The sequence below is a fragment of the Microcaecilia unicolor genome, chromosome 7 (genome assembly GCF_901765095.1).
Source record: "Microcaecilia unicolor chromosome 7, aMicUni1.1, whole genome shotgun sequence".
Classification (NCBI taxonomy): Eukaryota; Metazoa; Chordata; class Amphibia; order Gymnophiona; family Siphonopidae; genus Microcaecilia; species Microcaecilia unicolor.
Window position 1 is genome coordinate 89244082 of NC_044037.1, and position 26589 is coordinate 89270670.

General features: G+C 45.6%; 1 protein-coding gene across 1 annotated transcript in view; it reads left to right on the plus strand.

Annotated features, from left to right (window-relative positions):
* The first annotated feature begins 925 nt into the window (after window positions 1-925).
* Window positions 926-26589, plus strand: part of MID2 (midline 2) — a 721370-nt gene continuing 695706 nt past the window's right edge. The window contains exon 1 of the mRNA XM_030209458.1: window positions 926-1609. The gene's annotated coding sequence lies outside the window, so the exon portion shown is untranslated. The remainder of the gene's footprint in view (window positions 1610-26589) is intronic.

Consider the following 26589-nt stretch of genomic DNA (forward strand, 5'->3'; position numbering starts at 1 on the left):
GGGGGGCATCGGGAGGTGAGAGGTAGGAAGCCTGCTTGTGCTTCTCTCCTCTCCGACAGCTACAGAGCAGCCGTAAAATTTGTGCGTTAAATTACTGCTGCTATACAGTGCTGCATCCTCCGGAATACACATTAGAATACTAATGAGCCCACTGTAATACATTTGCATGGGGTTCTCCTGGCTGCTAAACAGCACACTTTAGAGCCATAGAAAACCCCTTTGTGCATTACAGTTTACATAATCGCTTGCTTTAGACTTATAGAACCAGTCTAAAGTAAACGATAACAGCAGGTTAAGCTTTGTGCATCTGGCCCTGACATTTTAGTCTAGTACATATGTGTGATTGTTCTTTGTTTTTTAAATAACCATACTGCATAGGTATGAGATGTATATATGCAAATGAATACACTGATGTGACAAGCCACACCCTATGCTTCCCCCAAATGAAACTGTCAATCCCACAGTTCTATTCCTAAAAAAGTTGTACACTATCACAAGGAGAGAATACTTAATGTATTGAAAAACAGCCTCAAGTTGCACTGTTTAGGGTCTGTAGGTGAGAAAAACAGATATTTTCTACTTCCTTCTTGCTTTTAGCAAAAACTGGTGATTGCAGGAAAATTGCAGACATGACATTTGCAAGGTGTCTGAGCTTCTTCAGCTTGACCAAAGCCTTTAACAGCTGAATCTACAAGACCAGTTAAGGTAGCAGAACCAAAAGAAGGAATTGCTTCCTCCTACATTGGAGGGAAAAGAATGGCTGGTATTGATTATGTGCCCAAAAACCACTTGCTTTATTTATTTATGTTTACAGTTTGCTTGGACAATTCAGTCCCTCCCCTCCCCCTCCCTTGACGGGGCGTGTACGGTCAGCCAGCAGTATCTTCAGGTCAGCTGAAGGCAGTTCATTGTTCTAGTTCCCAAACGGCTTTCCCGTGGCATTTACACCCTGGGCCGTGCAGATTCTCTTTTCATCCCCGCTCTTTCTATTTTCGAAAGCGCCCCCTCCTCTTTCTGAAAGGATGGGGGCTGGGTTTCCTTCGATTGTCTGCCTTCTTTTCCCTTTATCTCCTTGGCTGTTTCGGGGGTAGCGTTCAGTTCAGAGCAACGGAGCCTTTTCGTGGATCGGAATGAGTAGCTCAGCTCTCGACTCGAAGTCCCTTTGTTGCTTCTCTCACCTGTGTGTAAAGAGAACGGGGGTAGGAAGGAGTTTGCATGTGTTCTCCCTCCTCCCTGTTGCTCCAAGATGACAGGACGGCGGAAGGCTGGCTGCTGGATCAGCTGGTAGGTACAGCAGAGAGGGGGAGGCAGGGCTGCTAACCCCACCCACCCATCCAGCCGGCAAGGGGGAGGCGCGCGCGGCTGGGTCCCAGAGCAGCCGGAGCTGGGCTCGATGGGCGCGCGTGCTCCCAGTTTCCTAGGGGGGCGCAGCATGGGTTGCTTGGCCGTGGTACGTGTGCTGAGCCAGGCTTCGGTGTTTCTGTACCGGGCTTGGCGAGGAGGAGAGGGAGAGCCAGAACCCGGGATGCGGGCTGTGGCCCGAGGCGTGAGGAGGCCCCCACCACAGATAGCAGCTCGCTGTGGACACGACCGGATGGGAAAGTTCTGGGTAGAGACGGATCTTGATTCATTTCCTGCTTAAATCCATCGCTCCCTTACCTCTGGAACTTGTGTCCCGCTAGCTCCTGCGTGGGTAGGTTGTGGGGTTTGGAAGGTGGGGGTATGATTTCATTCTGGGTGATTTCCGTGGCTGGATCCGTCTGTTTTCCACGCTGTTTAGAGCCGGCCCAGAAGTGATCCCCGCTACCCTCTGCCACAGCAGCAGTTGGCTGAATTTGTTTCACTGTTGTGAACGAGAAGTGGGGGGAGCTGGTTTCGAGCAAGGGGGTAAGGAGAACTTCATGTGCAGAAATGCCAGCCCTTCCCAGGAATCCTGACAGGTTGCCTTTTTCCTTAAAGTGAATACGGTACGCTTAGTTTTGTTTACGTGAAGTTGCTGGAAGTGCTAAGCTTGAGTCTACACTGCACAACGTGCTTGGAATCCGGCTCAACCTGAGCCTGATAGCAAGGAAGAGAAGGCTGGTGGTGCATCCAGTTTCTCCCTTTTAGCGTGCATAGAAATCCAAGTCTGTTTAATGCACATCTGCTGTATGTAATGCCTAGTTTCTATTTCTTCGGCTTTTTAATGTGATCGGAGTAACCAACCATGTGTTTAGCAACCTGCAGATTTACCATCTCCCAGCGCAGGTTAACAAATAAGTATTTACAACCAAGCTGTCAAGTAGAACTATACAGGCTTTGCAAACGCAATCGGACGTCCTGTAGTACGTTAAAGCGAAATTATTTGTGCTATAGTGTCTGTAATGCATGCAGTGCCTTCCTTGTTTTGTTTACAGTGTGTGTGTATTGAGGGGTGGTGGAGGAGGAGAGGGTGAGAAACGGGGACTGCCGTCATGCACTGTCCCTGTGCTTTCTACCTGTATTATAATATTTGTCTGTAGGATTCATGGGTAAGAAGAGAAAGGGAAGGATCTTGCGCAATCAGATGTAGCGTGATTAAATGAAGATTTTATTAAGTGTTATTCAGTTTCCCTGGCAAAGGTCCTGTGAAGCGAAGCCGTGAGGAGACAATAGGGCTTTTGTGATTCTGCTTGCTTTTTGCATTTCTTCTCAAAGTGAAATAACTCTTGGGTTTTGCAGAGAACGTTTGTAACATTGGTTTTTTTTTGTACTTTAAAATCAGCCAGAACCATTGTTGTTGTTTTTTTTTTAAGTATGCTTGCTGCTTGGAGTTTTCTGTAGGGCATACACAGGTTTCTTAGTATAAAATCGATTAATTGAATTCATTTTCGATCTGATTTTCATTCCTGAATGTATATGTTTAAAAGGCACAAGAGTTTTGCGTTTGCCAATTAAGATTCATTCATGATTGTCTAGCTATTTGTAGTGGAATACGTAGATACTCTGCATTTTTTTCAACGTGTGTGCTTCTTTTATGTCCCAGAAAATGAAATATTTGAATAGGCTTTAGTCTCATATTGTTGTGCTGAACGTAGTGATGTATTGAGAGCACTGGAAATGGGTCCCCTGTTTATGCATAGAACGAGTGCAGTGGGACAGTGAGGTCTTTATTGCACTGGCAGATGAACAGAAATCTGCTTTGGAGAAAGAAGTGGAAACGGATTTTAGGTCCTTGCCGGTCCCACTGCTGTTGAGAGTGAACCTTCCCCCACCATCCCCCAGGGCTAAGTATGATGATGCTTTGCTTATACTGGCATGGGATTCCTCCCATGAATGTAATATAAAATGAATAATGTCCATGCTACAGCCAGCCTAACCGTTGGCTATGTTGTAATGTTATGCAGAGATATATAGTAGAAGCAGCCTCTTAATGTAATAATTATTGCTGTGGAAGTTTAGTGTGTCACAGGTACCCTCCATGCTTCTGGCTGAGTCCTCCTAGGGGGAACTGCTCATTGAGCACCTGCCTTCTGATAATTCCCAGCAGGAACCATAAGTGTGGCACATGCTATCCTTAAAATTTATGGAGGAATATAGCTTTTAAAGTAAAAGTATTATTTTTTTAAAACAACTCAATACGGTTTAATGCTGTGCAACTTAGTACTGTCACAAAATTATTTCAGATCCAGTAGGCTGAAATGATGCTTTAAGTGTCTCCTGGTTTGAATGGGATTTAATTAGCAAGCCAGGTGAAAGGCTTTGCATCCCTGTGCTGGGTCATAGAGATTTGTTAGATGAAAGATCTGTAGTCTTTAATGGAACTGAAACTGGAAATTTATGTTTGTCACTTCGCACGGTCAGTTTTATGGTTATTCTGATCCAGTAACAAGATGACTCTCATGTGCATGCCTTGCTCTGCCAGATGCTTAGTTTTGTTACACCTTAATATCAGCTTTTAGCTCTGTGTTTCTGAATTTACCTACGCCATGGTACTGGCAGCATATAATTTACTCCCTTTCTTGCAAATGCAGGTCTCTAAGTGCCTGAAATGAAGGGCTAATTAGTATTTTTGACATCACTGAATGCTGTGGTCATAATGTCTCCATTACAAAGCAGGCACTTATGACTACATGTGTGTGTGTTTAAAAAAAATCTTTGTATTTATCAGTTTTAGAGTACAATCAAGTATAAACGTGACTAGAAGTAAGGTAATATGCAAATAAGGGAAACCCAAACAAACAAACCAGAATACAAAAGACTAGAGGCTAAAGAGGAAAGGAAAGTGGGACCAAGAAAAAAACCATCAGGTGTAGGAGGAAATATGGAACAAAATATAAATATGAGAACTAGTATTTGAAGGATTATAGGTTAGGCGATCATCATTATATATCAAAAACCACCCATATCCTATTGTAGTACCCTGAACTAGATCCATCCAAATAGTCTTAGCTTCAGAGAAGACATATTTAACATTTAGAATTGCTACCACACATTTATTTATTTATTCAAATTTATTTACCCCGCCTTTTTGAAGGAATTCTCTCAAGGCGGTGTACAGTAAGAATAAATTCAATATATGCAATAGACAATTACAGCAGTAAAAATATTCAAACAATACAAAGTATGGCATAGAAACTACTTACAATGTCATCATAGCACGTAATAAAACATTTTAATAGACAGCGTAGGGTAAAAGCAAAGATGGAACATATAGGGGTCTTTTATTTATTTATTTATTTGTTGCATTTGTATCCCACATTTTCCCACCTATTTGCAGGCTCAATGTGGCTTACATGGTACTGTGAGGCGATCGCCTTTCCGGTATGACAAATACAGAGTGATATTATGGTATAATAAAGTGCATGTGTGACATAAGGGAATAGAAAGGAGGAAGCGTTATGTCCAGTTCAAGTATTAGTATCGTTGTGTTGCAGGATTCAGGTATTTAAGTTGGATCATTAGGGTAATGCCTTTTTGAACAAGATAGTCGTTAGTGATTTCTGGAAGTTTGGTAGGTCATACGTTGTTTTCCACGGTGATTGGTAGTGCGTTCCAAAGTTGCGTGCTTATATAATAGAAGCTGGATGCATAGGTTGATTTGTATATGAGCGTGTTGATCTTGTTGTGTTTCTGGTTGGTAGGTCTATGAGTTAAACATGTATCCTGGGGCTTTGCTGTAGATGATTTTATGAACCACAGTGCAGATTTTGAACGCAATACGTTATTTGATTGGGCGCCAATGCAGTTTTTCCTCGTAGGGGTCTGGCGCTTTCGAATTTCGTTGTACCAAATATGAGCCTGACTGCGGTGTTTTGAGCAGTTGGAGTTTCTTTATGATTATTTCTTTGCATCCCGCATAGATTCCATTACAGTAGTCTAGGTGGCTCAGTACCATTGATTGTACCAAGTTGCGAAATATTTCCCTTGGGAAGAAAGGTTTTTACTCGTTTGAGTTTCCACATTGAGTGGAAACATTTTCTTTGTTACAGATTTCGCTTGGCTTTCTAGAGTGAGGTTTCGGTCTATTGTGACTCCGAGAATTTTCAGGCTGGTGAGACAGGAAGGGTGTAGTCTGGGGTGCTTATGTTAGTGGGTTTGTACGTGTTGTATTGGGATGAGAGGATGAGACAGTGTGTTTTTTCTGCGTTGAGTTTTAGTTGAAATGCATTTGCCCATGAGTTCATGATGTTAAAGCTGAGTTTGATTTCATTGTTGATTTCTGTTAAATCATGTTTGTAGGGGATGTATATTGTGACATCGTCCGCGTAAATGTACGAGTTCAGGCCTTGGGTGGATAAGGACTTAGCTAGCGGGGTCATCATTAGGTTGAAAAGGGATCGTTGATAGTGGTGATACTCCACAGTCTGGTTCCCATGGTGGTGATATGTTCGAATTTGATTTCACTTGATAGGTTCTAGTATTTAGAAAGCCCTTAATCCAACTAGTACATTTCCACTGATTCCAAAGTATTCTAAAATGTTTAGTAGTATTTTGTGGTTAACCATGTCGAATGCACTGGACATGTCGAATTGTAGGAGAAGTATGCTTTTGCTGGTTGCAATTTCTTGTTTAAATTTGGTTAGGAGAGTAATTAGTACTGTTTCAGTGCTGTGGTTGGCGCAAAATCCTGATTGTGATTTGTGCAATATTGAGAATTGGTGATCTTTTGGTAACCGTGAGTTCCATCAGTTTGACTACCAGAGGGATAGATGCTACTGGGTGGTAGTTGGTGATTTCATTCGTTTTTTTCTTTGTATCTTTTGGAATTGGGGTGAGTAGGATGTTACTGTTTTCCTTAGGGAAAGGCACATTATCATTCCCAGCATGCACCATTGATCAGCACACGCTAAACGCTAGAGACGCCCATAAGAATATATGGGCATTTCTAGCATTCAGCCTACACCCATTTGCATGGAATATGTAGCAAAAAAAAAAAAAGCACTATGGAAAGACTTCCTAGCAGATAGCAATAAATCTGTTCCTCTGCTCCTGAGAGGATCTACAGAGGTTAGAAAATATCCAAACTTTCTCTCCCAGAAATTCCACAATGTCTTCTTTGGGGGGGAAAAAGCCTCAATATCTGATCTCTATGCATGGAGAATACAAAGGAGACTAGGAAAGTTGCTCTCCTAATAGCTATATCTCCAACTCCAAATTCCTCCAGCATTCTAGTAAGTTCCAAAGTATCTGTAGATACATTGCCCCCCCCCCCCCACCTGAAGGTTCCCCAAGACTTAAATCTCTTCTTGCAGATGGTAAGAGAAAAAGTATTATAAAATAGGTTGAAATGCAACTTCTTCCACTTGGAGATCTCAAATATTTTCATGGGGGTTGGGGGGGCAAGGCACTTGGGGGGATGTTAAGAAGGAATAGATTTAAAGCACTCATCTGATTCTTCTAATTCTTATGAACCAAGAACTTATCATGGATCAAATCTGCTTGAACAGATAACAAGGATTTCACTCTAGATTCCAGAGTCTGAACTTGAGTTCTTCAGTTCCTCCAGGGCAAGTGCTTGAGAATGTACAGCACCTTGATTTTCAAGCACAAGAAGAGTAAAAACTGTCTTTTCTCCAGAGAGGACAGTATGTCCGCTGTAGAGAGGGCCTGTGCTGAATGTTATCCAAACTTTTAGGAGTAATAGATATGCCCAGGGGACTTAACCCCCAACGTCCAGAAAGGCTTGAGTTTCAGCTGCCTCCAATAGCCAGCCTCATGTGCTGCAGCAGCACCCATTGAGATTGAGGCCAAATTGTCAGTCAGTGTTACACCATCTTGTTCTAGACACTTGGAAGTTCCCTCCCATGCTGAAGCCTCAGTACCACTTCCGGCGTTCCGGGTCAATCATCACAGCTATGTCCCGACAGATGTCTTTGATACCTAGCTACTGCAGCCTAATTCCACTCATCGGGGCTGAGAGAAACATTGAGCTTAAGCTGGGAGGGACTCCATTCACCTTTTGGAACAGCAAACTGTTCAACTCCTGACTTCACTAATGGGGTTTCTGAGTGAGGTGCTCAGTCATGTTGGTCTGCTGGTAAGGTCCTTGAGAGGAGCTGAGAGGACCTCTTGTGGCTTACTCTTCCATTTTGGCATAGCCACTGGTAGCAAAAGAGACGAAAAAGAAAAAGTACACCAGCCAAGATAGTGCAACTCGCGTTACTTTATGTCAAGCAACCATCTTAGTTTCCCTTAACTCAATCTGACTTGATCACGGTCACGCATTGATGTTCTAGATGAACTGAGCAAAATGATATTTCAGTCCTCGGACTGTACCATGTCTGACTACATTGGATGGGAAATTCTGCTGAAAGTGTCAGAGCCAATAGAAGCGGCACAGTAAAGCAGATCCTCCACATCCAAACTTGACATCTTACTGGAATTTTCAATGTCAAATACATTTTCTTCTCATCGCCCTCTAGATGAACAGTTTCTGAAAAGCAGTTGCTTTCATGGTGATGTGTTTGCGGTAGAACAGAATCCTGGGGTAATCAGTGGAGTACTTTTTTGGGCATGCTCTGTTCCGACATTTTTGTGGCCGGGGAGGGGGCTTTATGGAAAGAGGAGGGCTAGTCAATGCAGACAAGTAATCAAGGAAAACAGTATGTGAATTCTACAGTCAAGCATAGCTAGAGAGTACTTGGAGAATTGGTAGGGTTTCATGTGTTTTTTTTTCTTCATATGCCTTTTACCATATGCTTGGAACGGGGAAAATGTCTAGTAAATAATGCCAATTGTGGTTGTGCAGTCTGAGCACGGATGTGAAAAGATTGTTGGGCGTTAAACAGTGACTTCGGGTTGCTTCTTCTCCTCTGTTTTATTTTTTTTTCTCCGACAGCCAGCCCTGCACAGGCTTGTTCTGTGGAAAAGATCTGCACTGTTTATCTAAAATAGTCATCAGTAGCGTTAAACATACTGTAATTTTCATCATTAGAGAAGCTTTCTGTGTGCCACACTGTAATTTGCCAGGCAGTTCAGAACACACTTGTGGTTCCTATAAATTGCACCTATGCAGATGCTAAAATTGAGAAATAAGGGGTTACACTAGTTATGCGATTTTTATGAGCAGGTCTGAAGTGTAAAACAGAAGGGATGAAGAACCCTTTCAGAATTCAGCACAACCAATATTACTGTTGCTTGCATCACTTCTGTATTTTTCTTTCAGTTAGAAATTGTGAGGTTTGAGGCATATAAAAATAGGCTGTCATTGACATTAATTTAACTTTGGACTTTGTGGTAGCTTAAATATTACAAATTGTAAAGGTTGGAAAATTGATGTGATATAGAGTTACTTAAAGCTGGAGTCAGATCTAATAGACCAGAAATACTAAGCCCTTATTTTACATCAACAAAAGCATTTAATAAAATGGAACTGATAAAAAGAGGGAATAAGTTCAACACTGATCCTGTGGGTATGACTAGCGTAGTGCTCATGAGCCATTAGAGAGAAGCCTGCTTCTTTGTTCTTGGAGTCAGAATGTCTTGGGTGGTAGGTAGGTCTTTCTCTGGGGCAGGAATATTTTCCTGATTCAGTGAAGATTCTACAAAACCACCGGGGTGGAAGAGAATGACGATGTCCCACAAAAAATCTCAGGAGCAGATAGAGGAGTGGGAACAGAACCAGGCTCTTAAAAAAGCAGACCGAAGACATCCAATATTTAAAATTAATTTATTAAGAAAAGAGTCTACAAGGTACCCTGTTTCGGCACTAAGGTGCTTTCTTCAGGAGTCTAGATACTTTGCCTTGAAAGGTTAGTAGACAAAGCTTATAGTAGAAGATATGGCTGCAGACCAATACGCTACTTGCAAGAGAGAGTCTCTTGCGAGTAGCGTATTGGTCTGCAGCCATATCTTCTACTATACACCAAAGGTCTTTCTGAAGACCAATACGCTACTCACAAGAGACTATCTTGCACGCTTTGTCTACTAACCTTTCAAGACAAAGTATCCAGACTCCTGAAGAAGGCACCCTAGTGCCGAAACAGGGTACCTTGTTGAGTCTTCTCTCAATAAATAGATTTTAAATATTGGATGTCTTCGGTCTGTTTTTTGAAGAGTCTGGTTCAGTGAAGATTTTGCCAGGCACTGTCCTCCTCCAGGATAAGGCTAGCATGTGGTCACGAGATTTTGCTTTTGTTTGTCTCTTTTTTTTGTTTTGTTTTTTACTTGTTTTGTTTTCCCTGTGTTGGTTACTGGAGGCCTGGAATTTCCCCCCTCCAAAAAGCTGAGCATTTACTCGGGAGTCTAAGGGGTCCTTTTACTAAGCAGTAGCAAAACGTGGCCCTAGTGCAGTGATGGTGAATCTTTCAGAGACCGAGTGCCCAAACAGCAACCCCAAATCTAATTATTTATCGCAAAGTGCCAACAGGGCAATTTAACCTGAATAACAGAACTTTAAAAGCATTTGGCATGCTTTTGAATAATTAATGTGATTTTTACTGTTGCATGCATGCTGATAACTCCCTTCCCCTCCATCCATGTGCATCTCCTTCCTGTCTTCCCTTTTTTCCCCTCCCCTCCATTCGTCCAACAATTGCCCTCCCCTCCATCCACCCATGTCCAGCAACCCTCCTCTCTCCCCTGCCCTCCCCCCATGTCCAGCAACCCTCCTCTTCCATGCCCTCCCCTCCATCCATCCATACCCAGCGATTCTCTTCTCTCCCCTGCCATCCCCTCCCGCTCCCATCCATGCCTTGCATGTAAATTATTACCTCCGTCGAAGCGGCCGCGTCTTTGAAAGGCCTGCCCGTCTCTAGCCTTCCCTTCGTGAGTTCGTTCCCTCAGAATCAGTCCCCGCCTTTCTGGAAATGATGTCAGAAGGCGGGACTGACTCTGAGGGAACGAACTCACGAAGGGAAGGCTAGAGATGGGCAGGGCTTTCAAAGACGCGGCTGCTTCGACGGAGGTAATCAGCGCAAGCGGGTAGGACATGCGAGGGGATGTTGGGTGGACGGGCCTGGAGGGAAAGTGGCTGGGCCATAGGTTCGCCATCACTGCCCTAGTGTGTCCTTACACGATTCTTTCTCGCATACTGCAGCCATAAAATGGCCTATTTTCTGTTTTCTTTTTTTACATTAATGCCCGTGTGCTACTGTTGCCATTAGCGTGTGGCCATTTTCAAAAGTTATCACATGAGCATTTACTGCCACCTGTTTTGAAGGCAGTAAGGGCTCATGCAGTATCCTTGTGCTAACCAGTTATCGCATGGTAATGCAGATGTGCTAACTAGTTAGTGCAGGAAAGCCCATGCTCCCGAGATGCCCCATCAAACTTTTTTTGAAATATTTTTTTAGCGTGCTGTTAGTGTGTGCACATTTTGGAGTTACTGGATACCTGAGCATGTCTCATGGTACTCCATTTTTAGCTGTGTTAGTTACATAAAGTGCCCCTAAATTTGTCTCCAGTTTTCAGCCAAACATTAGTCCTCTAATTCTATGAAATTTGCCAAAAATTGCATGCATAAATATGGTGGCATGCCCAATTTATGCAATCATTTTAATTGAATAATGAACTAATTAGCACCAATAATTGGCTTTTTAATTGGCACTAATTAGATTTAATTAGAACTTACATGTGTAAATTTAGGTTCAGGATCTGCGTGGAAATTTTACATGCAAGTAAAAAAAAAGGGGGCACAGAAATGGCAGAGTCATGGGTGGAGCGAGTGCATTCCTAGCATTTACGCACATTGTTATAGAATAATTTCAGATACGCACCTGACATAGGTGCGTACTTTTGCTGATTCAGTTGGTGCAAATGGCTGCTCCTAAAGTTAGACATGATTCCTGGGCATAAGTGTTCTTCTATAAACCACGTGTAACTTTAAGCACGGCTTATAGAATAATGCTTTTTTGGCGCTGATTTTTATGGTGCCATCTATAGAATTCATCGGTAGGTGCCTAAAATTCACCAACATTTAGGAGCTTAAAAGTTATGCTCCTGAACTTAGGCCTGCTATTTATTTTTCCTAGGTTTAAGAGTCTAATTTAGGTGCATGAAGGGCAATTCTGTAATTTAGGTTTCCACGTTTAGATGCCCCTTGCACACCTAAGTGTCTAAAATAATAGCACTTTCCCGCATATGTATGCACTTATCTATGTAAGTATAAGGGTGCTTAAGTGCTATTCTGCAAATACCCGCTTAACTTACATGGGTGTCCTTTTACTAAAATGTGCTAATGGATTTAGTGCATACTAACAAATTGGTGTGCATTAAATGCTAAGAAACCCATAGATATACAAACGACTGCATGGCATTTAGCATAGCTTAGTAAAAGGACCCCCATGGTGTATATTTGCAAAGGGGGCAAGGCTCCCAGTTACACGTGTCCCTGCCACATTTAGGTGCCCACACTTATGCCAGATCTATGGCTGGTGTAACTGCGGGTGCTTAAATGTTAGGCACGCCAACACTGGGTGTAATAATTTGTTTATTATTTTAAGTGTTAATACAAAGAATATTTCTTTGACAAGGCACACCAGTTTTTAAATAAGAATACATTCAAATTGAAATTAAACTATATAAGACATACTTTCAAAACTGGATACAATAGTCCACAAAATAAGGTAGATTCAAAATAGTGCATAATACCAAAGGAAGTTGGTCAACACTGGGTTCTGTTGGTATTCTGTAATGTAATATGGGTGCCCAGGTTCCATTATAGAATTGGCTCCTACTGCACATCCTTGAGGCACCTAAATGGAGACGCCAAGATGTAGAATTGCCTCCTTAGTGCTGAAAATTGATGCTAAACTCCTATTTTTCCCCATCCTAAATCTGCCCCCTGCTGCCATCTGATTTGTAGAATCCTAAATAATGAGTTTAGTGAAATTGGAAGCATAATTTAGGTAGTCATCTCTACTAAATTTTCAACAAAGCCAATTTAGCAGCCTTCAAAATTAGCAGCCTAAACCCTTTGAAAATTGATCCTTGGATTTCAGTAATATTGTAAGAGGAGGGGGCTAATGGTTAGAACACTGGGAGATGTTTTGGGAGAAGTCCCCAGAAGATGAGCTTCAAATGCTCTCTGCTACAGAATTTTTAGGGCCCTTTTACTCAAGGGGCGTTAAGGGCGTCTGGAAAATCCATGCAGAAATCATTTACGCCTAAGCATATTCTATAAGATTTAGGCGCGGTATATATAATATGCTTAGTTGATATCCCAGTACCTAAAACTATGTGCATCCATTTACACCAACGAAAACATGGCAGAAATCCTTACGTATGGATTTACACGGACTGGGCCATATTCTATAACAAGGCGAGTAAATTTGGGAATGCCTACAAAACACCCATTTCCCCACCCATAAACATGCCCCTTTTTAGATGTGCACATTAGAATTTAGGCACAGTGAGTTACAGCATACGCTTAGCAGTTTGTGCGCATAAATTCTAATTATTGCCAATTAGCGCTTATTATTGCTTATTAAGTGCTGTTAATGCTGATTGGCTTGTTAAGCCAATTAAGTTATGCCCATTGTTATGGAATATGCTTAGATTTAGGTGCGGAACGCTAGATGTGATATATAGAATCCAGCAGGAAACGCTTAACCCATGGTTAATACGCAGGGACAAGATACTTGTGTTAAGGAGTTGTATGGTATTTTGAGCCTGTTTCCACGCATTAACCACGTGTACAATGCTTAACGCCCCTTGAGTAAAAAGACCTCAAAGATTTTGTAGCAGAGGAGAATTTAAAGCTCATCTCCAGTTGGGAGTATGGCATGGGCAGATGGTGTGGAAGCATTAGCTGGCTAGCCCTTTATTCTTACTGTGCACTAACTGGCTAGTGCCAAGTTAACACAAGTCTTCCTTACCTCCTCATAAATAGGAGGTGCCAAGGGCAAGATTCAGTAAATGGTGCTGAAAGTTAGGCACAGGGAAAAGACCATACTGAGGTGCTGATGATCAGAAGCCGAGCGCTCTAAAAATAGCAGTGGAACAGTAAGGGGCTATAATGCCCCTATGACCAAAGCTCATAGCATGCAAATTGATGTGCGCTATTAGCTCTGATCATAGGGGCACTTCTCTGGGAGGATTGTGCCTGGGCATGTGCCCAAGGCACAATCCTCCCACAGAAGAGATTTGACAGGTCCAGGATTTTCTCCCAGAACTGTCAAACCTAAGCCTGCCCCACAAACGTAAGACCTGGAGGTCTGGTGGACATCCAGGCCCCCCCACCCCCAAAACACAAAAACCCTGTTGGTCCAGTGGGACGGCTAACTCCCCCCTCCCACCCCCCTACTTTGAACAAAAACGCCCTGGTGGTCCAGTGGGACCGCCAGCTAGCTAGCCCGCCCCCCCCCCCCCCTTAGCGGCCTACCTTTCTTTAGGAGTAGTTGGAGCAGGGAGGGACTCTTCTTCGGACACCTTCCCAAAATAGCAGCTTCCCGGTGCATCCTAGGATGCACTTGGTGGGGCTTAACTCTTAAGGTCTTGAGTTTGAAAGGGTGGGAGAAAATCCCAGACCTATCAAACCTCTTCAGTGGGTCTCCCCCATTCCTCCATTGCTGGCAAACCTTAATGCCAGCTCCAAGCTGGTGTAGGGTTTGCAGCAGATGCAGCACCCTTGATTGGTGCGCTGCCCGCTGATCATGAGGGAGGAATGCAGGAGACCCATGTTTGCATGCATTTGCATGCAATTAGCATTCAGAGCCGGCTCTGATCACTGAGCAGGAGCAAATGTGGGCGCTATACTTCACTATGGGCCTCTAGCACCCGTGTTTGCTTCTGATCATCGACCCATGAGTATAATTCTATAAAGGGCACTCTGGGCTGAACATAGCGCTTTGGGCGTGAGGACTTATGCTTGCTGAAACTTGGTATAAATACTCACGTGCAAGTTGGGTGCCTAACCCCGATATTTTCTAACACTGTTCCGAACGTTTTGGAATACCACTGACACACTCATGCCCCTCCCATGGCCACGCCTCCTTTTGGGTTGCACGCTATAAAATGTAGGAACAGATGCTATAGAATAGCGACTAGGCCACATATGTGCACAAATCCATATTAATGCCAATTAACTCCAGTTATTGAATTTTGGCATCTTGTTAACTCATTAAAAGGCCCCTTTGTGAGTTTAGGAAGGTCACTTTATCTTCCCATACTCCCAAGATCCATTATAATATTAATAGGTTTGGAAGGAGAGGTGTTCTGAGTATGTCAGACTACTTGTTTCTAGCAGGGCTATTGCAAAAGTATTGGTTGCCCTAGGTGAACCTTCATCGTTACTCTTCTCGGTTAACTTTCAGGACCCTAGCCCATCCACCTTCCCCCTTCCTCAATATTATGATCATTAAATTCAATAATGATGATCTCCCACAGCAAGCCTATAAAAATACATAACTGGATATCATAATAAGGGCTAGTTCCAAAAGTCATTTACCTTGTAGCCAGGGGACAGTGTTCCCCAATGGTTTACCCCAGTAGAAAGGAGGTTGAGAGGTTGTAGGCTTCTTTATCCAGAAGGTACTTCATCTTTCTCTCCATTAGCAATAATAGCAAAAAGAAAATAACAATAGAATAACACAGCCTCTCTGGGCCTGTTAAAACTTTTATAAATGTCAGCTGTACGTCCCGCAAAAAGTATGAGGTGAACTTGCTGAACAGCTAGTTCCTGCACTGCTGCTCTTCTCCAGACGGATTCCAAACACAGCCCACCCTTATGTGGACAATTCCCCTCCTCAGCAGTGCAAGCAAAGAAAGAAGAAGAAAATAAGTCCCTTCCTAAAGGGTTTCAACGGCAGGTATATATCTCTGTTTTAATTATTCCATAGGGTTCACTACTACGGTATGACACTTCTATATCTTGCTGCACCCCAGTAAAAAAGGAGTATTGTACCTTTAACTGAGACCAGTGGTTTAGCCAGGCCCTGTGATTCCTCAAGCCCCACCAGCCAAAGAGGTCCTCCACCAGCAGCACTTTCTATGGGCCGCTGCAGCTGTGCTGCCCTCCTTGCGCATGCTCAGGTTTTGCAAAACTGAGTGTGCACAGAAGAGGGGGGGGGGGGGGGGGGTCTCTGGTGCAGCAGTAGTGACCCATAGAAAGTGCTGCCAGTGGAGGACTTCTTTGGCTGGCGGGGCTTACAGATCTCTGCCAGCAGCCAAAGGTATTTGGGTTTACGGGAGAGTACCACAAAGAGCAGGATGAGGGCGGGACTAAATTTTGGACCTCCCTCCCCACTTTGTGTGCAGGCCACCTCAAAAACAGTGGTCTGCCTATGTGGCTGACTGAGACCTGGCTACCTTTAAGTCCAAATGGCTGAGTCTTGCTGCCTGAGCTTTCTATCCACATGGTTTATGTTTGAGTATCTCAGCTGGGGATCAGCTCACAGTCTCTAACCCTGATCCCTCCAGCTCCTGAAAATCTCCAGTTGCATAAACATCAATTCATCAATTTTTTAGAGTTGGGTTGAATGTGATTTGCCCATTGGGCACTCTTGGATGTTTTTACAGCCATAACTAGGTATTTCTGCATCTGGGGTAGGCAAGTGTATTTGCGTCTTCTTCACCCCCACCCAGATTTCTCATCTTTCCCTCTACCCATAACACTCAGATCCCCAGTAATTTATTGTACTGTTTTCTCTCACCCTGGATGGTAAGAGGAGAGCAACACGCTTCATGGCTTTTTATCCCTTCCCTTGAGTGTTACATGTTTTGGGCAGCTGCTTCTCTCATCAGCCCCTAGTTATGCTCCTGGCTATTGTTTTACAGTGAGGCCAGTGCTGATGTAACTGCTGTGATTTTGCTGGCAAAAATACAGATAAGGTGTGAGAGCTTCTTTGATCATAAGGCATTCCTTTGCATATTTCACATGGTGCATGCTGAAGAAATCAAAGTCAACTGCTTGTATAAAGTAGGTACCAGGGCTTGGTCCAGTGGTTCACTGGCATTGCAATGACAAAGCATATTCTAGTCTAGAAAAAAAAGCAACAGCAAAATAACACCCCATATTTGTGCAACTGGAGTGAGGGGGGATGCTGGACAAGTGGGAGAGAAAGGGGGAGATTCTGGATAGAGAGGGGAGAGCGATAGAAAAAGGGGAGATGTTGGGAGAAGGGAGGGGGAGGATGGAGGATATAGAGATGGCAAGAAAAATAGAGGGGAGAGGGGGATGTTGGATGGCGGGGAGGAGATTCTGGATAAATAATTGGGGAAATAACTTTGATTCACTCTAGCACTACACAGTACCAGAGTGGTCAGACGAAATTTTCAACAGTACTATCCGTACAGCAGTGCTGAAAATTCATGAATAGCATGACTTCTGTTTTTAGTATCGACTAGTAAATATACAAGTCCATTTGAATATCAGGTTCATTCTTTTCATTTGGATGGATTATATGTATTATACACTACATGGAACAGACAGGTTGCCTGTACTTGTGGTATACAAAATTTTAAAATGAAATCTAATAAATAGAAATAAATCAAAATACAGAAAAGAAAATAAGATATCTTTTTTACTGGACTAACAATACATTTTTTGATTAGCTTTCGAAATCTGAGAAGGGTTACTGTCAAAAGCTAATCAAAAATGTGTTGTTAATCCAATAAAAAAGGTATCGTCTTATTTTCTTTTCTATGTTTTGATTTATTTCTATTTATTATCTTTAAAAGTGGACTAACACGGCTACCACACCACTTTACTCAAAATGAAATCTAAATTTCCACATGCAGTTATCTGAGGAGGGCACTACAGTCTCTGAAGTATATGCTGGCAATAGATGTGCAGCCACTACTGGGGTGGAAAATCAGGTTTGGTGCCTACTATAGCAGCAGTGGCTTGAAAGGGGAGGAGAATGTTATTATTCATTTACTTTTGGGTGCACTAAAGTCTGGGGAGATGGCCTTGTCCAAGGCCAAACAGAGACTCTGGCGGAGCTGGGTTTGCACTATTAGTTCTGCTCAGCTCACTGCCTTTTCCTCCCACGGTCATGGTACATTAGCTTTCCAGCCCCCACAGGCCTCTTCATCTGCCGTCTCTCCTCAGCTATCCTAGTTGTTCTTACAATGCACAGACTGTGTATGTTTGATTAATGAGAAAAGTCCCCAGAAGGGAAGCAAAAGGCAGTCTTTATTGATCCAGCCGTTAGCTTATCTTTAGATCTGTTTATTCACTTATTATTATTATTTTTTTTTTTTTACTGGCATCACCAGGCATTGAGGTTTACCACAGTATTGCAGTGGAGTTGAAAACATTGAACAATGTTAATAATCATCTTGAAGTACTAAGACCGTACTCAGAGAACTTTGCCAGGAAGGAATCATGGGCCTTGTGGAAGGGCTGTCAGCAATACCACAGGAATGAGATCCTTGGCTTCAAATCCTGGATGAGAGGTGGAATGTTGCATCTGACTCAGATACAGAACACTGCCGGCTTCCTGTTTTTCAAAGCTTGGCCGTTTCTGCAACATCCTGAGAAGTCAGGCTTCTTCGCTGAATGCGATGCATGCATGTTTTATTTTGAGCCTGGATTTTGCAAACCGGCACTGGGTCTTCATTAGTCTCACCTCTGAAGCAAAGAACTGCATCTGTTAATCCATATTCAAACTTTCTTCTTGAATTTTTGAAATGTTGGATCTGGCTCTGTTCCTTTGCTACGGCCGGTGTGAAAATCCTCTAGAGTTTTTAAGAACCATGTGCTTCAGAGAGCCCACTTGGAGAGGAAAGTACGCACATATGAACAAATTTTCAATAGGATGTTTAACTGGCTATTTGTTTGGCTGCTTTTCAGCCTGTGTAGTCCTACTGTGATTCCCACTGCAGCTCCTTGTGACTCTGGGCAAGTCACTTAGGGCCCTGTTTATGCGTTATAGGCACGTTAACATTTTTAACGCGTGTTAACCATGTACGTGCATTAACTGTGTACGCGCCTACAATATCCCTATAGGTTAATTATAGGCTCATTAAAAATGCTAACACGCTTTAGTAAACAGGGCCCTTAACCCTTCATTGCCCAGGTACAAATAATTATCTGTATATACTATCCAGCTTATTTTCGAAGGAGAAAGATTCCCATATTTCAACCCAAATTGGGAGATGGGCGTCTTTCTCCCGTGGGTGAACAAATCGGTATAATCGAAAGCCGATTTTGGTCGTCTTCAACTGCACTCCGTCGCAGGAATGAACAAAGTGGACGGGGGCATGTCGGAGGCATGGTGAAGGCGGGACTGGGGCGTGGTTATCGGCCGAGGAGAAATGGGCATCTTTAGCTGATAATCGAAACAAGAAGGGCGTTTTTGACGAGAATTTGGTCCGCTTTATTTGGACCCTTTTTTTCAGGTCCATGTCCCAAAAAAGTGCCCCAACTGACCAGATGACTACCGGAGGGAATCGGGGATCACCTCCCCTGACTCCCCCAGTGGTCACTAACCCCTCCCACCAAAAAAACCCCCACTTTACAAACTTTTTTCCCAGCCTCAAATGCCGTACCCACCTCCACCACAGCAGAATGTGTTCTATCCTGTGACAGCCTTTCCCTGGTTCTGATGTGGTTCTCGGGTGAGTGTCACACCTTTTCTATTATGCGCACTGCAGAGTCACATCAGCAATGCATTGTGGTGGGTGTAGGGTATTGGGCTCTGTGATTCCACTAGCTTGTGTTAAATGCTCACGATGTTGGTAGTTGGTAGGCTCTACTCCCATGGTGCTTTTCCCTCTGCTTACTGGGTCAGAGTGTGCCCTGTTTTGTTTCCGGTAGTCCATGAGGTAGTGGCCAATTTTGTAAGCCAGTTTTAGATCCCTTTCATGTGTTAGCCACGTTATAGGTGTCAACTTGTGTGCCAAGGTTCTACAACAGCAACAAGTCCTAGAGGCCTGCGTGTATGCAGGTCCCTGGAGCACTTTTAGTGGGTACCGCAGTGCACTTAAGGCAGGCGGACCCAGGCCCATCCCCCCTACCTGTAACACTTGTGCTGGTAAATGGGAGGCCTCCAAAACCCACTGAACCCACATGTAGGTGCCCCCTTCACCCCTAAGAGCTATGGTAGTGTTGTACATTTGTGGGTAGTGGGTTTTGGGAGAGAGGGTTGGGGGCTCAGCACCCATGGTAAGGGAGCTATGCATGTGGGAGCTGTTTCTGAAGTCCACCACACTGACCTCTAGGGTGCCCAGTTGGTGTCCTGGCATGTCAGGGGGGCCAGTGTACTACGAATCCTGGCCCCTCCCACGACCAAATGGCTCGGATTGGGACGTTTTTGAGCTGGCTGGTTTTAGTTTCCATTATCGCTAAAAAAACAAAATGCCCAGCTCAGAAACGAACAAATCCATGGCATTTGGTCCGTACAAACCGTATTTTCGAAACAAAAAAAAAGACGTCCATTTTTTTCGAAAATACGGTCCCTCCTCTTCACGTACCCGTTTTCGGACATAGACGCCCATGGAGATAGGCGTTCGATTATGCCCCTCTAAGTAAACCGCTTTGAATGTAGTTGCAAAAACCATAGAAAGATGGTATATCAAGTCCCATTCCCTTTCCCTGCAGTTTTCAAACATGGGCTGTGCTTGTGTGTTGTGTTTGAAGATTGTCCTATTGCAAGATTAAAAGTATACATGCATTCTTCCATGACGTAGAATAATGGCTTAAATTGCATGCGTTAGTGTCATGACTAGTACGATTTTACGTTTGAAAAATAGAAACATATTTCCTTGTCATCAAGCAGATGAAGCCATTACGTATGGGTTGTGTCCATCAACCAGCAGGGGGAGATAGAGAGCACTCAAATTTCACAGTGCCACGTGGTCAGCTAGCTCCACTGCCAGGGTCGCCAGATGGGCGGTTTTCCGCAACCCGCCGCGGGAAACTTATGCCCGTGGCGGGTTGCGGTTTTTTGGGCTGGTTTTGGTTTTTTTGGGCGGGTTTTGGGGCGGTTTTTCGGCCGGCGGGGGGTGGGGCTAATGGTGACAGAGGCGGGGTTTATGACGTTTTGGGCGAGGTTTGCCGACGTATTGGGCGGGGCTGATGACGGAAGGGGCGGGGTTGATGACGGCGGGGTGGGGGTGATGAAGGAAGGGGCGGGGTTGATGACGTCGGGGGTGGGGTGTGTGCGGTTTTTGGGCGGGTTTTGGGCTGTTTTGGGTGGGAATTTTTTTTTTAATATGACCACCCTGTCCACTGCCTCTTCAGTATTCTCTATCTCCCCAAGCAGGGTGGTTGTAGCTTGATCAAGCTCCTTAAAAAATCTGCCTGGGAGTGGCTCCTGGCTTGCCAGTTGTTAGCCGGGGTGTTAGAGGCTATAGCAGCTTCACTTTAAAGGCACATAGGTTAGCCCTTTCCCTGCCTTACCCATCCCCCCAGTGGATGTGAGCACATTAGTTTCACTTTTCCTTGCTCTTTCCCACTCTGTACTTGGTGGATGCAGGCACATTGGTTCGCCTTTCCCTGCCTTTCCCACTGTTCTGTACCTCCGGAGTTGATTTGATTGCCTCTTTTGCTGTTTTCTCTACTTTCCTCACAGCGTTAAAAAAAAAAAAAAAAACAAGAGGTTTTCTTCAGTTTCTACAGCGTGACCGGAGCTTGTATACTCGGTCCAGTGAGGTAAGAGTGTTTTCTGACTCCTCCGGGGAGGGCCCGCGATCGGGACTTTTTGGCGCGAAGCCGCCATTTTGAATTTTCCGCTGTTTTTCGGTGATAGCTGCAGAGAGTGTTAAGCGCTGTTCCAAGTGTGGCAAGCGCAGATCAGCAGCGGGGCTCAGGCTTAAGAGCCGGCCCGAGCATGGCGAGCAATGATTCTTCCCGCTCGGTAGAGCTGGCAGCGGGCGCCATTTTGAAAGCACCACATGGCGTGACCCCCGCTGAGGCGGAGGGTCTGGAGACCGGAGGGGGCCCTCGAATTGAGGCTGGCCAAAGAGCTACTAGCCCTGGACTGGAACCGGGTGCCCAGGGTGAGTTTTTCTCCCCTGACTTTGTATTATTGCTTCATAATGCATATATGCTTAAAAAAGCTCAGCCACAGGGGTTTTCTACGGCCCCCATTACTGCCCCTCCGATGGATGTAGGCCTGGGATAGCCCTCTGAGGCGTTTTTCCCTGATAGCTGGCCGCAAGAGAAGCGTAGAAGGGTAAATTCCCCTTCAGAGAGTGGCGCACCCCCCTTTTCCCCCCCGTGGTCAGAATGTGGTGACTCTGAGGGGTCTGGCAGGCCCTCGTGGCGAGAGGAAACAGAGGAAGGTGCAGAAGGGCCACAGGATCCAGATGATCCGTCCGCAGTGAGGATTTTCCACCGCGAGGAGCTGCCAGCGCTTATTTCAGATTGTCTTACAGGTCCTCTCTATTGAAGATCCTGAGAGTGGCGTGGCCTCCTCTGGAAATCCGAGGATGGCAAGTACCAAAAAGCCTGCTCGAGCCTTTCCTTTGCATGACTCCATCCAAGAGCTTATTTCAGCTCAATGGGCTGACCCCGAAGGACCTTTGAAAGTTTCCAGGGCTATGGGGCAATTATTCCCTCTGAGTGAGGAGCATTTGGCTCGCTTTGCAATGCCTAAGGTGGATGCAGTAGTCACAGCTGTGACAAAGAGAACTACCCTCCCGGTTGAAGGAGGTGTTGCCCTGAAGGACATGCAAGACGGTAGACTGGAATTAGCACTTAAACGGTCCTTTGAAATTTCTGGTCTTACTATTCGGGCATCTGCATGCAGTTGTTATGCTGCTGGAGCCTGCCTGGCATGGTTGCAACAGGCAGTGGAACAGCCCGGTGATGGAGCGGAGCCCTTGTCTGAAGTGGCTCCGCAAATGGAGTCGGCCTTGTCCTTTTTGGCTGATGCCCTTTATGATATTGTCAGAGCTTCGGCTAAACAGATGGCTGTAGCAGTGGCGGCTCGCCGTCTTCTGTGGCTACGGCATTGGGCGGCGGACATGGCCTCTAAGCAAAGGTTGGTGAAGTTGCCCTTTCAAGGCCTTCTCTTGTTGGGTGAGGAGTTGGAGAAAATTGTGAAAGGCCTGGGAGATGCTAAACCCCAGCGCTTACCTGAGGATAGGCCGCGGCCTCCCTCCAAGGGTCAGGCGGTTCACTCCTCTTATAGACCTCGCTTCCGTGAAGCTAGAAGGTACCGCCCAGGGCATTCTGCTGGGTCCATTTCTCGTGGCCCGTTTTCAGCAGAGGAACTCCTTTCGCTCGGACAAACGTTCCGCCGCAGCAGCAGGCTCAAGACCTGGAGTTCAAGGGCGACCCTCTCAATGAGGGTGCGCCGGCCCCCTCCTCGATTCCTGTTATAGGAGGACATCTTTCCCTCTTTCTCTAGGAGTGGGCCAAGATTACCTCAGATCAGTGGGTCTTAGACCTGATCAGAGAAGGATACTGAATAGAATTCGATGCCCCGACAAAAGACGTGTTTGTGGAGTCCCGATGCGGTTCTGCCGCCAAATGGGCGGCGGTAGAGGAGATCTTACAAGGCTTGATTCACATTGGGGCGGTTTCCCCCGGTGCCTCCCGCCTACTCCATTTACTTTGTGGTGCCGCGAAAAGGTGGGTCTTTTCGCCCTATTCTGGACTTAAAAGAATTAAACAAGTCCCTAAGAGTGCGGCATTTTCACATGGAAACCCTGCGCTCCGTCAGTGCGGCGGTACAGCCAGGAGAGTTTCTCACGTCTCTGGACCTGAAAGAAGCTTACTTGCACATTCCAATTTGGCCCCCGCACCAGAGGTTTCTGCGGTTTGCGGTGATGGGAAAACATTTCCAGTTTCGGGCCTTGCCTTTTGGCCTCGCCACAGCTCCCCGAACCTTTTCCAAGGTAATGGTGGTAGTAGCTGCTTTTCTCAAGCGAGAAGGTATCCGGGTTCACCCGTACCTAGACGACTAGCTCATCAGAGCGGACTCCGCAACAGAGAGCCATCAAGCTACAGCCAGAGTGGTCTCAGTACTGCAATCTCTGGGCTGGGTCGTCAATGTAGCCAAAAGTCACCTGACCCCCTCGCAATCTCTAGAATATTTGGGGGCACGGTTCGACACAGACTCGGGATATGTATTCCTACCCGAGCAAAGGCGGTGCAAGCTTCAGAATCAGGTCCGTCTGCTCCTGAGGATGCCCCGCCCGCGAGCTTGGGACATTGTCCAGCTGTTGGGATCGATGACGGCCACCTTGGATTTGGTGCCCTGGGCGAGAGCGCACCTGAGACCTCTGCAGTATTCCCTGCTTCAACGATGTTCTCCAGTATCTCAGGATTATCAATGCAGACTCTCTTGGCTCCCTGCGGCCCGACTCTACATGGAGTGGTGGCTCTCAGACAGCATGCTGCAGCGAGGAATGCCGCTGGTGCTCCCCGATTGGTGCCTAGTGGTGACAGATGCCAGCCTGAAGGGCTGGGGCGCACATTGCAAGGGGAAGCATGCCCAGGTCTTTGGACACCCGACGAGTCGGAGTGGTCCATCAATCGCCTAGAGTTGAAAGCGGTGTTTCAGGCGCTTCTGGCCTTTCAAGTGACCCTGGAAGGATTGGCTGTCAGAGTGATGTCGGACAACACGACAACAGTGGCCTACATAAACCGACAAGGCTGCACTCAGTGCAGAGCGCTGGCCGCACAGGCCGAACAGATTTGCCACTGGGCCAAGTTGCATCTACAGTTTCTGTCGGCAGCTCACATTGCAGGTCAGAGCAACGTGCAAGCCGATTATCTAAGCAGGCATCAAATCGATCCAGTGGAATGGGAACTGGCAGACGAAGTATTCCTGCAGATATGTGCCAAATGGGGCAAGCCCGTAATGGATCTTATGGCGACAAGCTCAACTGCCAAAGTCCTGTGCTTTTCAGCAGACGGAGAGATCCTCGCTCAGCCGGGTGCCTTGGCTCAACACTGGCCTCTGGGCCTCTGGTATGTGTTCCTTTCGTGGCCCTTGATAGGGTGTGTGCTCCTGCGGATTTGGCTTCACCCAGGAGAAGTGGTTCTCTTCGCCCCGGATTGGCCCAGGGGGCCTTGGTATGCGGACCTCCGACAGATACTAGTGGAGGCTCCCCTTCCTTTACCTCTGGTACCGAACTTGTTGTCGCAGGGACCGGTGACCATGGAGGACGCCTGCCATTTTGGTCTTAAGGCATGGCTATTGAGAGGGCGCAATCGAGAGGCAAAGGCTATTCCAATAATGTTATTTCCACTCTCCTGCAGGCCCGCAAGCGGTCCACTTCCGTGGCTTATGCCAGGATCTGGCGCCAGTTTGAGGCTTGTTGTGTTTCAAAAGCGATCACAGCCATGCAGGCTCCTGTTTCGCCGATTCTGGACTTTTTGCAGGATGGTGTTCAAAAAGGCTTGGCCTATAATTCCCTGCGGGTGCAAGTGGCAGCATTGGCCTCCCTTCATGGTAAGGTTGCAGGCGTGTCTTTAGCTGCTCATCCAGATGTGGCACGGTTTCTTAGAGGGGTGCTTTGGCTCCGTCCTCCCGTGCATGCACCTTGTCTAGCTTGGAACCTGGGGCTAGTTTTGAAGGCTCTGCAGGGTTCTCCTTTTGAGCCGCTACAGCGAGCTTCAGAGAAAGATTTGACACTAAAGGCCGTTTTTCTGGTGGCCATTACTTCGGCTAGACGGGTGTCAGAACTCCGGGCGCTGTCCTGTCGAGACCCATTTCTGCAATTTTCAGAGTCCGGAGTCACGGTTCGGACCGTGCCTTCCTTTATGCCTAAGGTGGTGTCAGCCTTTCACCTAAACCAGCCTATTTTTCTACCGTCTTTTGTTAAGGAGGAGTTTCTAGAATCCTTTGGGCAGTTGCACCTGTTGGATGTGCGCAGGACTCTGTTGCAGTATCTGCGAGTTACTAATTCTTTCTGGACCTCTGATCATTTGTTTGTTTTACTATCAGGTTCTCGCAGAGGGTCTCCAGCATCTAAAGCCACTATTGCCCGCTGGCTCAAAGAAGCTATCTTTTCAGCTTATCTGCTGGCCGGCCGGCCTCCGCCTGTAGCCTTTAAGGCACATTCTACTAGAGCGATTTCTTCCTCTTGGGCTGAAACTGGAGCACTTTCTCTTCATGAGATTTGCAGTGCAGCAACATGGGCTTCGAAGCTCTCATTTGCCCGACATTACAGGCTGGATGTGGCTGCTAGGAGGGATGCGCGTTTTGGAGCACAAGTGCTAGCGCGTGGTGTGACTTGTTCCCACCCTATATAGGGATTGCTTTGATACATCCCATACGTAATGGCTTCATCTGCTTGATGACAAGGAAGGGAAAATTAGGTTCTTACCTTGGTAATTTTCTTTCCTTTAGTCATAGCAGATGAAGCCATGAGCCCTCCCTGTATGATTGTCTGTATGATGTGAATCTGTTTCAGGTTCTGTTCTTGTTTCCTGAAGTTCTAATCCTTCCTTGGGAGAAAGTTGGAAAACAATCTTCAGGATTCTTGTTCACTTATAGGAGGATGAGTTCATTCCCTCCAGTTCATGTGTAGGAGGTTGAGTTCATTCCCTCCAGGAGGATGTGTGTATTCCCTCCATAAATACAAAGAGGAGGACGAGTTTATTCCCTCCAGGAGGATGTGTTCATTCCCTCCTTTTGAGTTCATGCCCTTGTTATGGGGCCATCGTTCGCTGTGAGGAAAGTTCATGTTATTCCCATTGCGGTTTGTTATACTGCTTTGGAAGCTTCAAATACTGAAGAGGCAGTGGAGCTAGCTGAGCATGTGGCACTGTGAAATTTGAGTGCTCTCTATCTCCCCCTGCTGGTTGATGGACACAACCCATACGTAATGGCTTCATCTGCTATGACTAAAGGAAAGAAAATTACCAAGGTAAGAACCTAATTTTCCCATGCTTCGTTTCCAGTCATGCCTCGGAAACACCCTCCCCTTTTTCTACATGGCCAAACTATGGGCCTCTTTTATCCTTTCAAAGTGAATGGGCTTTGTCGGCATTACCGCTCCAGGGACCTCTAGCACTGTTTGATAAAAGAGGCGCTATCGGCTGTGTTTACTAATCTGTGCTACCAATTTAGCACGAGTTAATCTGGTTAATGTGTGTTTATTAGCTTATTTTATGCAGTGGACATGTTAATGGATTCCGTATTTTGTTTTGTGTGTGGGCTAAGAGTGCACTAAATGGCTTTTGGCATTTTGGAAGTGGCACGTCAGGGGTGGAGAGTGGGCGTTTGTGCACTTACCAGTTAACATAGCTATATTACCTCAAAAAAATTAATTAGTGAACAAATA